General features: G+C 43.2%; 3 non-coding genes across 3 annotated transcripts; all 3 read right to left on the bottom strand.

The window, feature by feature from the left end:
• Positions 1-274: 274 nt before the first annotated feature.
• On the bottom strand, positions 275-346 carry trnac-gca (transfer RNA cysteine (anticodon GCA)). The gene has a single exon. It is a non-coding gene; the product is annotated as a tRNA-Cys (tRNA).
• A 1,549-nt stretch (positions 347-1,895) lies between these two features.
• Positions 1,896-1,967, bottom strand: trnac-gca (transfer RNA cysteine (anticodon GCA)). The gene has a single exon. It is a non-coding gene; the product is annotated as a tRNA-Cys (tRNA).
• Positions 1,968-6,752: 4,785 nt separating this feature from the next.
• Positions 6,753-6,824, bottom strand: trnac-gca (transfer RNA cysteine (anticodon GCA)). The gene has a single exon. It is a non-coding gene; the product is annotated as a tRNA-Cys (tRNA).
• Between the last annotated feature and the right edge of the window lie 5,798 nt (positions 6,825-12,622).

The raw sequence follows: 12,622 nt of genomic DNA, 5'->3' as shown, positions 1-12,622 counted from the left end.
AAGAGGAGCGCCTGATGGTCAGGCCTTTGCGCCACTGTTGTTTGCAGAGGATGTTGTCTTGATGTCTTAATCAACCACTCTCACTACGACGATGACAGAGTGTTACCAAGTGCAAAAAAGCTATAGCTAAAATCAACTCAAGGAAAGGGGCGGAACTGTATCTTAAATGCCATCTTACACCCTCTTGAGACATTGGTATGAAGTTGAAAGGGCAGTCTGCGGAATGCCAACATTGCAGTTGGTCTTTTAACAAATACAAATTCTATTTAAGTAAAGGGAGCATCCGGATTTGAACCGGGGACCTCTTGATCTGCAGTCAAATGCTCTACCACTGAGCTATACCCCCTACCTGTCTGCAAATATGAGGGTGGCAAAGACACAATGACACAATCACACAGTGTTAGCTGAGCTTTAAGCTTGCACACTTATCTACCTTTTTATTAAGGGTTGATTGTAGTTTACCCTCCTATGGTATTGACTGAGTTTGACCTCATGCCGTTTTTCTGTGCATTCCAAACTTTTATCTGCCCTATTGCAACCCATTCAAAAAAGGCTAAATACACAGTTTGAACGCGCATCTAAAGTGAACGGTTCCGCTTGTTTTATTTGTCGTCTTGACATGAGTGGCTTTATTCTGGACCGGAGGAAACAGCCGATGCCAGCTGCGCTAGCTTTTGCACAACAGTTGTTTATTATCCTTCAGCCACGAAACTTGTGTAAGGCGCAGCTTGTTTACAGATGCCACAACAGTGTTCCGACAACTTCTGCTGCTGCAGAAACGTTACACTTTTACCCAATCAACATCTGATAGTCTGTGGACGTCACGTTTAGTCCCTGCTTTGCTCGACTTGGCCCAAGGGAGAAGAGGGTACTAAAATTGTACCTGGTCTGAGGCGGTAGCACCAAATGGAAATGTGCTAAAGCAGGGCTGAATAGAGTTGAGCAAAGTAGGTGCTAATGGAAAAGGGGCACTAGTAATGCTTATAAATAGGTTTAGCATCATACAAATGCTATAGGTTGGGCGTTTACTGGGTATTCTCCTAAAGAAAAAGGATTTGTCAAATTTGTCAGATTTGTCAGACTTGTCAGATTTGTCAGTAGTTTTTGACTTATCTTGTGTCTGTGCGATAGACCTTACAGGCTCATCAAGGTTTCCATGTGGTGTGAGGCAAGCCTTTGAGGTCTTTTCAAATCACACAGCACATGCTGCTGCGGAGTTGAGAGAATGTGGGCATGGAAACCTTCAGGGGACTTCATTGTGTGTTGTACTTTCTGTGCCCCGTTTTTCCGCTCCTTCTCATTGATGATGGATGGGCATAGGCATATCTTTTGGATGCTTAGCGACAACGCTGAATGAGGACGTGTAAATTGCTGTAGATTGACTATTATGTGAAAAGCAAACGTAATCAGGAACTCTTCAACTGTCCTTTTGTTCAAAATATACAAGATGTACCTGTAGCCACCTCACTTGTGTATATTCTGAAATATTTGGTGGAGCACATGCATTGGCTCAACAGAACTGTTACATCATACTTTATATGCTGTGTCGCTGCACAGCTATCTATTTGTTTTAAATACTTCTCAAGGCAAGGATAAGATTTGACCTCATGCATTAGGCTCGAAGAGGAGCGCCTGATGGTCAGGCCTTTGCGCCACTGTTGTTTGCAGAGGATGTTGTCTTGATGTCTTAATCAACCACTCTCACTACGACGATGACAGAGTGTTACCAAGTGCAAAAAAGCTATAGCTAAAATCAACTCAAGGAAAGGGGCGGAACTGTATCTTAAATGCCATCTTACACCCTCTTGAGACATTGGTATGAAGTTGAAAGGGCAGTCTGCGGAATGCCAACATTGCAGTTGGTCTTTTAACAAATACAAATTCTATTTAAGTAAAGGGAGCATCCGGATTTGAACCGGGGACCTCTTGATCTGCAGTCAAATGCTCTACCACTGAGCTATACCCCCTACCTGTCTGCAAATATGAGGGTGGCAAAGACACAATGACACAATCACACAGTGTTAGCTGAGCTTTAAGCTTGCACACTTATCTACCTTTTTATTAAGGGTTGATTGTAGTTTACCCTCCTCTGGTATTGACTGAGTTTGACCTCATGCCGTTTTTCTGTGCATTCCAAACTTTTATCTGCCCCATTGCAACCCATTCAAAAAAGGCTAAATACACAGTTTGAACGCGCATCTAAAGTAGAACGGTTCCGCTTGTTTTATTTGTCGTCTTGACATGAGTGGCTTTATTCTGGACCGGAGGAAACAGCCGATGCCAGCTGCGCTAGCTTTTGCACAACAGTTGTTTATTATCCTTCAGCCACGAAACTTGTGTAAGGCGCAGCTTGTTTACAGATGCCACAACAGTGTTCCGACAACTTCTGCTGCTGCAGAAACGTTACAATTTTACCCAATCAACATCTGATAGTCTGTGGACGTCACGTTTAGTCCCTGCTTTGCTCGACTTGGCCCAAGGGAGAAGAGGGTACTAAAAGTGTACCTGGTCTGAGGCGGTAGCACCAAATGGAAATGTGCTAAAGCAGGGCTGAATAGAGTTGAGCAAAGTAGGTGCTAATGGAAAAGGGGCACTAGTAATGCTTATAAATAGGTTTAGCATCATACAAATGCTATAGGTTGGGCGTTTACTGGGTATTCTCCTAAAGAAAAAGGATTTGTCAGATTTGTCAGATTTGTCAGACTTGTCAGATTTGTCAGTAGTTTTTGACTTATCTTGTGTCTGTGCGATAGACCTTACAGGCTCATCAAGGTTTCCATGTGGTGTGAGGCAAGCCTTTGAGGTCTTTTCAGATCACACAGCACATGCTGCTGCGGAGTTGAGAGAATGTGGGCATGGAAACCTTCAGGGGACTTCATTGTGTGTTGTACTTTCTGTGCCCCGTTTTTCCGCTCCTTCTCATTGATGATGGATGGGCATAGGCATATCTTTTGGATGCTTAGCGACAACGCTGAATGAGGACGTGTAAATTGCTGTAGATTGACTATTATGTGAAAAGCAAACGTAATCAGGAACTCTTCAACTATCCTTTTGTTCAAAATATACAAGATGTACCTGTAGCCACCTCACCTCTGCCCTTGTGTATATTTTGAAATATTTGGTGGAGCACATGCATTGGCTCAACAGAACTGTTACATCATACTTTATATGCTGTGTCGCTGCACACCTATCTATTTGTTTTAAATACTTCTCAAGGCAAGGATAAGATTTGACCTCATGCATTAGGCTCGAAGGCGAGCGCCTGATGGTCAGGCCTTTGCGCCACTGTTGTTTGCAGAGGATGTTGTCTTGATGTCTTAATCAACCACGCTCACTACGACGATGACAGAGTGTTACCAAGTGCAAAAAAGCTATAGCTAAAATCAACTCAAGGAAAGGGGCGGAACTGTATCTTAAATGCCATCTTACACCCTCTTGAGACATTGGTATGAAGTTGAAAGGGCAGTCTGCGGAATGCCAACATTGCAGTTGGTCTTTTAACAAATACAAATTCTATTTAAGTAAAGGGAGCAGAAGACCTCTTGATCTGCAGTCAAATGCTCTACCACTGAGCTATACTCCCCTACCTGTCTGCAAATATGAGGGTGGCAAAGACACAATGACACAATCACACAGTGTTAGCTGAGCTTTGAAGCTTGCACACTTATCTACCTTTTTATTAAGGGTTGATTGTAGTTTACCCTCCTCTGGTATTGACTGAGTTTGACCTCATGCCGTTTTTCTGTGCATTCCAAACTTTTATCTGCCCTATTGCAACCCATTCAAAAAAGGCTAAATACACAGTTTGAACGCGCATCTAAAGTAGAACGGTTCCGCTTGTTTTATTTGTCGTCTTGACATGAGTGGCTTTATTCTGGACCGGAGGAAACAGCCGATGCCAGCTGCGCTAGCTTTTGCATAACAGTTGTTTATTATCCTTCAGCCACGAAACTTGTGTAAGGCGCAGCTTGTTTACAGATGCCACAACAGTGTTCCGACAACTTCTGCTGCTGCAGAAACGTTACACTTTTACCCAATCAACATCTGATAGTCTGTGGACGTCACGTTTAGTCCCTTCTTTGCTCGACTTGGCCCAAGGGAGAAGAGGGTACTAAAAGTGTACCTGGTCTGAGGCGGTAGCACCAAATGGAAATGTGCTAAAGCAGGGCTGAATAGAGTTGAGCAAAGTAGGTGCTAATGGAAAAGGGGCACTAGTAATGCTTATAAATAGGTTTAGCATCATACAAATGCTATAGGTTGGGTGTTTACTGGGTATTCTCCTAAAGAAAAAGGATTTGTCAGATTTGTCAGACTTGTCAGATTTGTCAGTAGTTTTTGACTTATCTTGTGTCTGTGCGATAGACCTTACAGGCTCATCAAGGTTTCCATGTGGTGTGAGGCAAGCCTTTGAGGTCTTTTCAGATCACACAGCACATGCTGCTGCGGAGTTGAGAGAATGTGGGCATGGAAACCTTCAGGGGACTTCATTGTGTGTTGTACTTTCTGTGCCCCGTTTTTCCGCTCCTTCTCATTGATGATGGATGGGCATAGGCATATCTTTTGGATGCTTAGCGACAACGCTGAATGAGGACGTGTAAATTGCTGTAGATTGACTATTATGTGAAAAGCAAACGTAATCAGGAACTCTTCAACTGTCCTTTTGTTCAAAATATACAAGATGTACCTGTAGCCACCTCACCTCTGCCCTTGTGTATATTCTGAAATATTTGGTGGAGCACATGCATTGGCTCAACAGAACTGTTACATCATACTTTATATGCTGTGTCGCTGCACACCTATCTATTTGTTTTAAATACTTCTCAAGGCAAGGATAAGATTTGACCTCATGCATTAGGCTCGAAGGCGAGCGCCTGATGGTCAGGCCTTTGCGCCACTGTTGTTTGCAGAGGATGTTGTCTTGATGTCTTAATCAACCACGCTCACTACGACGATGACAGAGTGTTACCAAGTGCAAAAAAGCTATAGCTAAAATCAACTCAAGGAAAGGGGCGGAACTGTATCTTAAATGCCATCTTACACCCTCTTGAGACATTGGTATGAAGTTGAAAGGGCAGTCTGCGGAATGCCAACATTGCAGTTGGTCTTTTAACAAATACAAATTCTATTTAAGTAAAGGGAGCAGATGACCTCTTGATCTGCAGTCAAATGCTCTACCACTGAGCTATACTCCCCTACCTGTCTGCAAATATGAGGGTGGCAAAGACACAATGACACAATCACACAGTGTTAGCTGAGCTTTGAAGCTTGCACACTTATCTACCTTTTTATTAAGGGTTGATTGTAGTTTACCCTCCTCTGGTATTGACTGAGTTTGACCTCATGCCGTTTTTCTGTGCATTCCAAACTTTTATCTGCCCTATTGCAACCCATTCAAAAAAGGCTAAATACACAGTTTGAACGCGCATCTAAAGTAGAACGGTTCCGCTTGTTTTATTTGTCGTCTTGACATGAGTGGCTTTATTCTGGACCGGAGGAAACAGCCGATGCCAGCTGCGCTAGCTTTTGCACAACAGTTGTTTATTATCCTTCAGCCACGAAACTTGTGTAAGGCGCAGCTTGTTTACAGATGCCACAACAGTGTTCCGACAACTTCTGCTGCTGCAGAAACGTTACACTTTTACCCAATCAACATCTGATAGTCTGTGGACGTCACGTTTAGTCCCTGCTTTGCTCGACTTGGCCCAAGGGAGAAGAGGGTACTAAAAGTGTACCTGGTCTGAGGCGGTAGCACCAAATGGAAATGTGCTAAAGCAGGGCTGAATAGAGTTGAGCAAAGTAGGTGCTAATGGAAAAGGGGCACTAGTAATGCTTATAAATAGGTTTAGCATCATACAAATGCTATAGGTTGGGCGTTTACTGGGTATTCTCCTAAAGAAAAAGGATTTGTCAGATTTGTCAGATTTGTCAGACTTGTCAGATTTGTCAGTAGTTTTTGACTTATCTTGTGTCTGTGCGATAGACCTTACAGGCTCATCAAGGTTTCCATGTGGTGTGAGGCAAGCCTTTGAGGTCTTTTCAGATCACACAGCACATGCTGCTGCGGAGTTGAGAGAATGTAGGCATGGAAACCTTCAGGGGACTTCATTGTGTGTTGTACTTTCTGTGCCCCGTTTTTCCGCTCCTTCTCATTGATGATGGATGGGCATAGGCATATCTTTTGGATGCTTAGCGACAACGCTGAATGAGGACGTGTAAATTGCTGTAGATTGACTATTATGTGAAAAGCAAACGTAATCAGGAACTCTTCAACTGTCCTTTTGTTCAAAATATACAAGATGTACCTGTAGCCACCTTACCTCTGCCCTTGTGTATATTCTGAAATATTTGGTGGAGCACATGCATTGGCTCAACAGAACTGTTACATCAGACTTTATATGCTGTGTCTCTGCACACCTATCTATTTGTTTTAAATACTTCTCAAGGCAAGGATAAGATTTGACCTCATGCATTAGGCTCGAAGAGGAGCGCCTGATGGTCAGGCCTTTGCGCCACTGTTGTTTGCAGAGGATGTTGTCTTGATGTCTTAATCAACCACGCTCACTACGACGATGACAGAGTGTTACCAAGTGCAAAAAAGCTATAGCTAAAATCAACTCAAGGAAAGGGGCGGAACTGTATCTTAAATGCCATCTTACACCCTCTTGAGACATTGGTATGAAGTTGAAAAGGCAGTCTGCGGAATGCCAACATTGCAGTTGGTCTTTTAACAAATACAAATTCTATTTAAGTAAAGGGAACATCCGGATTTGAACCGGGGACCTCTTGATCTGCAGTCAAATGCTCTACCACTGAGCTATACTCCCCTATCTGTCTCCAAATCTGAGGGTGGGAAGGACACATTGACACAATCACACAGTGTTAGCTGAGCTTTGAAGCTTGCACACTTATCTACCTTTTTATTAAGGGTTGATTGTAGTTTACCCTCCTATGGTATTGACTGAGTTTGACCTCATGCCGTTTTTCTGTGCATTCCAAACTTTTATCTGCCCTATTGCAACCCATTCAAAAAAGGCTAAATACACAGTTTGAACGCGCATCTAAAGTAGAACGGTTCCGCTTGTTTTATTTGTCGTCTTGACATGAGTGGCTTTATTCTGGACCGGAGGAAACAGCCGATGCCAGCTGCGCTAGCTTTTGCACAACAGTTGTTTATTATCCTTCAGCCACGAAACTTGTGTAAGGCGCAGCTTGTTTACAGATGCCACAACAGTGTTCCGACAACTTCTGCTGCTGCAGAAACGTTACACTTTTACCCAATCAACATCTGATAGTCTGTGGACGTCACGTTTAGTCCCTGCTTTGCTCGACTTGGCCCAAGGGAGAAGAGGGTACTAAAAGTGTACCTGGTCTGAGGCGGTAGCACCAAATGGAAATGTGCTAAAGCAGGGCTGAATAGAGTTGAGCAAAGTAGGTGCTAATGGAAAAGGGGCACTAGTAATGCTTATAAATAGGTTTAGCATCATACAAATGCTATAGGTTGGGCGTTTACTGGGTATTCTCCTAAAGAAAAAGGATTTGTCAAATTTGTCAGATTTGTCAGACTTGTCAGATTTGTCAGTAGTTTTTGACTTATCTTGTGTCTGTGCGATAGACCTTACAGGCTCATCAAGGTTTCCATGTGGTGTGAGGCAAGCCTTTGAGGTCTTTTCAAATCACACAGCACATGCTGCTGCGGAGTTGAGAGAATGTGGGCATGGAAACCTTCAGGGGACTTCATTGTGTGTTGTACTTTCTGTGCCCCGTTTTTCCGCTCCTTCTCATTGATGATGGATGGGCATAGGCATATCTTTTGGATGCTTAGCGACAACGCTGAATGAGGACGTGTAAATTGCTGTAGATTGACTATTATGTGAAAAGCAAACGTAATCAGGAACTCTTCAACTGTCCTTTTGTTCAAAATATACAAGATGTACCTGTAGCCACCTCACCTCTGCCCTTGTGTATATTCTGAAATATTTGGTGGAGCACATACATTGGCTCAACAGAACTGTTACATCAGACTTTATATGCTGTGTCTCTGCACACCTATCTATTTGTTTTAAATACTTCTCAAGGCAAGGATTAGATTTGACCTCATGCATTAGGCTCGAAGGCGAGCGCCTGATGGTCAGGCCTTTGCGCCACTGTTGTTTGCAGAGGATGTTGTCTTGATGTCTTAATCAACCACGCTCACTACGACGATGACAGAGTGTTACCAAGTGCAAAAAAGCTATAGCTAAAAGCAACTCAAGGAAAGGGGTGGAACTGTATCTTAAATGCCATCTTACACCCTCTTGAGAAATTGGTATGAAGTTGAAAGGGCAGTCTGCGGAATGCCAACATTGCAGTTGGTCTTTTAACAAATACAAATTCTATTTAAGTAAAGGGAGCAGATGACCTCTTGATCTGCAGTCAAATGCTCTACCACTGAGCTATACTCCCCTATCTGTCTGCAAATATGAGGGTGGCAAAGACACAATGACACAATCACACAGTGTTAGCTGAGCTTTGAAGCTTGCACACTTATCTACCTTTTTATTAAGGGTTGATTGTAGTTTACCCTCCTCTGGTATTGACTGAGTTTGACCTCATGCCGTTTTTCTGTGCATTCCAAACTTTTATCTGCCCTATTGCAACCCATTCAAAAAAGGCTAAATACACAGTTTGAACGCGCATCTAAAGTAGAACGGTTCCGCTTGTTTTATTTGTCGTCTTGACATGAGTGGCTTTATTCTGGACCGGAGGAAACAGCCGATGCCAGCTGCGCTAGCTTTTGCACAACAGTTGTTTATTATCCTTCAGCCACGAAACTTGTGTAAGGCGCAGCTTGTTTACAGATGCCACAACAGTGTTCCGACAACTTCTGCTGCTGCAGAAACGTTACACTTTTACCCAATCAACATCTGATAGTCTGTGGACGTCACGTTTAGTCCCTGCTTTGCTCGACTTGGCCCAAGGGAGAAGAGGGTACTAAAAGTGTACCTGGTCTGAGGCGGTAGCACCAAATGGAAATGTGCTAAAGCAGGGCTGAATAGAGTTGAGCAAAGTAGGTGCTAATGGAAAAGGGGCACTAGTAATGCTTATAAATAGGTTTAGCATCATACAAATGCTATAGGTTGGGCGTTTACTGGGTATTCTCCTAAAGAAAAAGGATTTGTCAGATTTGTCAGATTTGTCAGACTTGTCAGATTTGTCAGTAGTTTTTGACTTATCTTGTGTCTGTGCGATAGACCTTACAGGCTCATCAAGGTTTCCATGTGGTGTGAGGCAAGCCTTTGAGGTCTTTTCAAATCACACAGCACATGCTGCTGCGGAGTTGAGAGAATGTGGGCATGGAAACCTTCAGGGGACTTCATTGTGTGTTGTCCTTTCTGTGCCCCGTTGTTCCGCTCCTTCTCATTGATGATGGATGGGCATAGGCATATCTTTTGGATGCTTAGCGACAACGCTGAATGAGGACGTGTAAATTGCTGTAGATTGACTATTATGTGAAAAGCAAACGTAATCAGGAACTCTTCAACTGTCCTTTTGTTCAAAATATACAAGATGTACCTGTAGCCACCTCACTTGTGTATATTTTGAAATATTTGGTGGAGCACATGCATTGGCTCAACAGAACTGTTACATCATACTTTATATGCTGTGTCGCTGCACAGCTATCTATTTGTTTTAAATACTTCTCAAGGCAAGGATAAGATTTGACCTCATGCATTAGGCTCGAAGAGGAGCGCCTGATGGTCAGGCCTTTGCGCCACTGTTGTTTGCAGAGGATGTTGTCTTGATGTCTTAATCAACCACTCTCACTACGACGATGACAGAGTGTTACCAAGTGCAAAAAAGCTATAGCTAAAATCAACTCAAGGAAAGGGGCGGAACTGTATCTTAAATGCCATCTTACACCCTCTTGAGACATTGGTATGAAGTTGAAAGGGCAGTCTGCGGAATGCCAACATTGCAGTTGGTCTTTTAACAAATACAAATTCTATTTAAGTAAAGGGAGCATCTGGATTTGAACCGGGGACCTCTTGATCTGCAGTCAAATGCTCTACCTTTTTATTAAGGGTTGATTGTAGTTTACCCTCCTCTGGTATTGACTGAGTTTGACCTCATGCCGTTTTTCTGTGCATTCCAAACTTTTATCTGCCCCATTGCAACCCATTCAAAAAAGGCTAAATACACAGTTTGAACGCGCATCTAAAGTAGAACGGTTCCGCTTGTTTTATTTGTCGTCTTGACATGAGTGGCTTTATTCTGGACCGGAGGAAACAGCCGATGCCAGCTGCGCTAGCTTTTGCACAACAGTTGTTTATTATCCTTCAGCCACGAAACTTGTGTAAGGCGCAGCTTGTTTACAGATGCCACAACAGTGTTCCGACAACTTCTGCTGCTGCAGAAACGTTACACTTTTACCCAATCAACATCTGATAGTCTGTGGACGTCACGTTTAGTCCCTGCTTTGCTCGACTTGGCCCAAGGGAGAAGAGGGTACTAAAAGTGTACCTGGTCTGAGGCGGTAGCACCAAATGGAAATGTGCTAAAGCAGGGCTGAATAGAGTTGAGCAAAGTAGGTGCTAATGGAAAAGGGGCACTAGTAATGCTTATAAATAGGTTTAGCATCATACAAATGCTATAGGTTGGGCGTTTACTGGGTATTCTCCTAAAGAAAAAGGATTTGTCAGATTTGTCAGATTTGTCAGACTTGTCAGATTTGTCAGTAGTTTTTGACTTATCTTGTGTCTGTGCGATAGACCTTACAGGCTCATCAAGGTTTCCATGTGGTGTGAGGCAAGCCTTTGAGGTCTTTTCAGATCACACAGCACATGCTGCTGCGGAGTTGAGAGAATGTGGGCATGGAAACCTTCAGGGGACTTCATTGTGTGTTGTACTTTCTGTGCCCCGTTTTTCCGCTCCTTCTCATTGATGATGGATGGGCATAGGCATATCTTTTGGATGCTTAGCGACAACGCTGAATGAGGACGTGTAAATTGCTGTAGATTGACTATTATGTGAAAAGCAAACGTAATCAGGAACTCTTCAACTGTCCTTTTGTTCAAAATATACAAGATGTACCTGTAGCCACCTCACTTGTGTATATTCTGAAATATTTGGTGGAGCACATGCATTGGCTCAACAGAACTGTTACATCATACTTTATATGCTGTGTCGCTGCACAGCTATCTATTTGTTTTAAATACTTCTCAAGGCAAGGATAAGATTTGACCTCATGCATTAGGCTCGAAGGCGAGCTCCTGATGGTCAGGCCTTTGCGCCACTGTTGTTTGCAGAGGATGTTGTCTTGATGTCTTAATCAACCACGCTCACTACGACGATGACAGAGTGTTACCAAGTGCAAAAAAGCTATAGCTAAAATCAACTCAAGGAAAGGGGCGGAACTGTATCATAAATGCCATCTTACACCCTCTTGAGACATTGGTATGAAGTTGAAAGGGCAGTCTGCGGAATACCAACATTGCAGTTGGTCTTTTAACAAATACAAATTCTATTTAAGTAAAGGGAGCAGATGACCTCTTGATCTGCAGTCAAATGCTCTACCACTGAGCTATACTCCCCTACCTGTCTGCAAATATGAGGGTGGCAAAGACACAATGACACAATCACACAGTGTTAGCTGAGCTTTGAAGCTTGCACACTTATCTACCTTTTTATTAAGGGTTGATTGTAGTTTACCCTCCTCTGGTATTGACTGAGTTTGACCTCATGCCGTTTTTCTGTGCATTCCAAACTTTTATCTGCCCTATTGCAACCCATTCAAAAAAGGCTAAATACACAGTTTGAACGCGCATCTAAAGAAGAACGGTTCCGCTTGTTTTATTTGTCGTCTTGACATGAGTGGCTTTATTCTGGACCGGAGGAAACAGCCGATGCCAGCTGCGCTAGCTTTTGCACAACAGTTGTTTATTATCCTTCAGCCACGAAACTTGTGTAAGGCGCAGCTTGTTTACAGATGCCACAACAGTGTTCCGACAACTTCTGCTGCTGCAGAAACGTTACACTTTTACCCAATCAACATCTGATAGTCTGTGGACGTCACGTTTAGTCCCTGCTTTGCTCGACTTGGCCCAAGGGAGAAGAGGGTACTAAAAGTGTACCTGGTCTGAGGCGGTAGCACCAAATGGAAATGTGCTAAAGCAGGGCTGAATAGAGTTGAGCAAAGTAGGTGCTAATGGAAAAGGGGCACTAGTAATGCTTATAAATAGGTTTAGCATCATACAAATGCTATAGGTTGGGCGTTTACTGGGTATTCTCCTAAAGAAAAAGGATTTGTCAGATTTGTCAGATTTGTCAGACTTGTCAGATTTGTCAGTAGTTTTTGACTTATCTTGTGTCTGTGCGATAGACCTTACAGGCTCATCAAGGTTTCCATGTGGTGTGAGGCAAGCCTTTGAGGTCTTTTCAGATCACACAGCACATGCTGCTGCGGAGTTGAGAGAATGTGGGCATGGAAACCTTCAGGGGACTTCATTGTGTGTTGTACTTTCTGTGCCCCGTTTTTCCGCTCCTTCTCATTGATGATGGATGGGCATAGGCATATCTTTTGGATGCTTAGCGACAACGCTGAATGAGGACGTGTAAATTGCTGTAGATTGACTATTATGTGAAA

This window comes from Eucyclogobius newberryi, unplaced genomic scaffold (assembly GCF_026437365.1).
Source record: "Eucyclogobius newberryi isolate DKJ021-1_F unplaced genomic scaffold, fEucNew1.0.hap1 SCAF_6, whole genome shotgun sequence".
Lineage (NCBI taxonomy): Eukaryota > Metazoa > Chordata > Actinopteri > Gobiiformes > Gobiidae > Eucyclogobius > Eucyclogobius newberryi.
The sequence above is the reverse complement of the archived record's forward strand: the minus strand, read 5'-3'. Positions and strand labels throughout refer to the sequence as shown.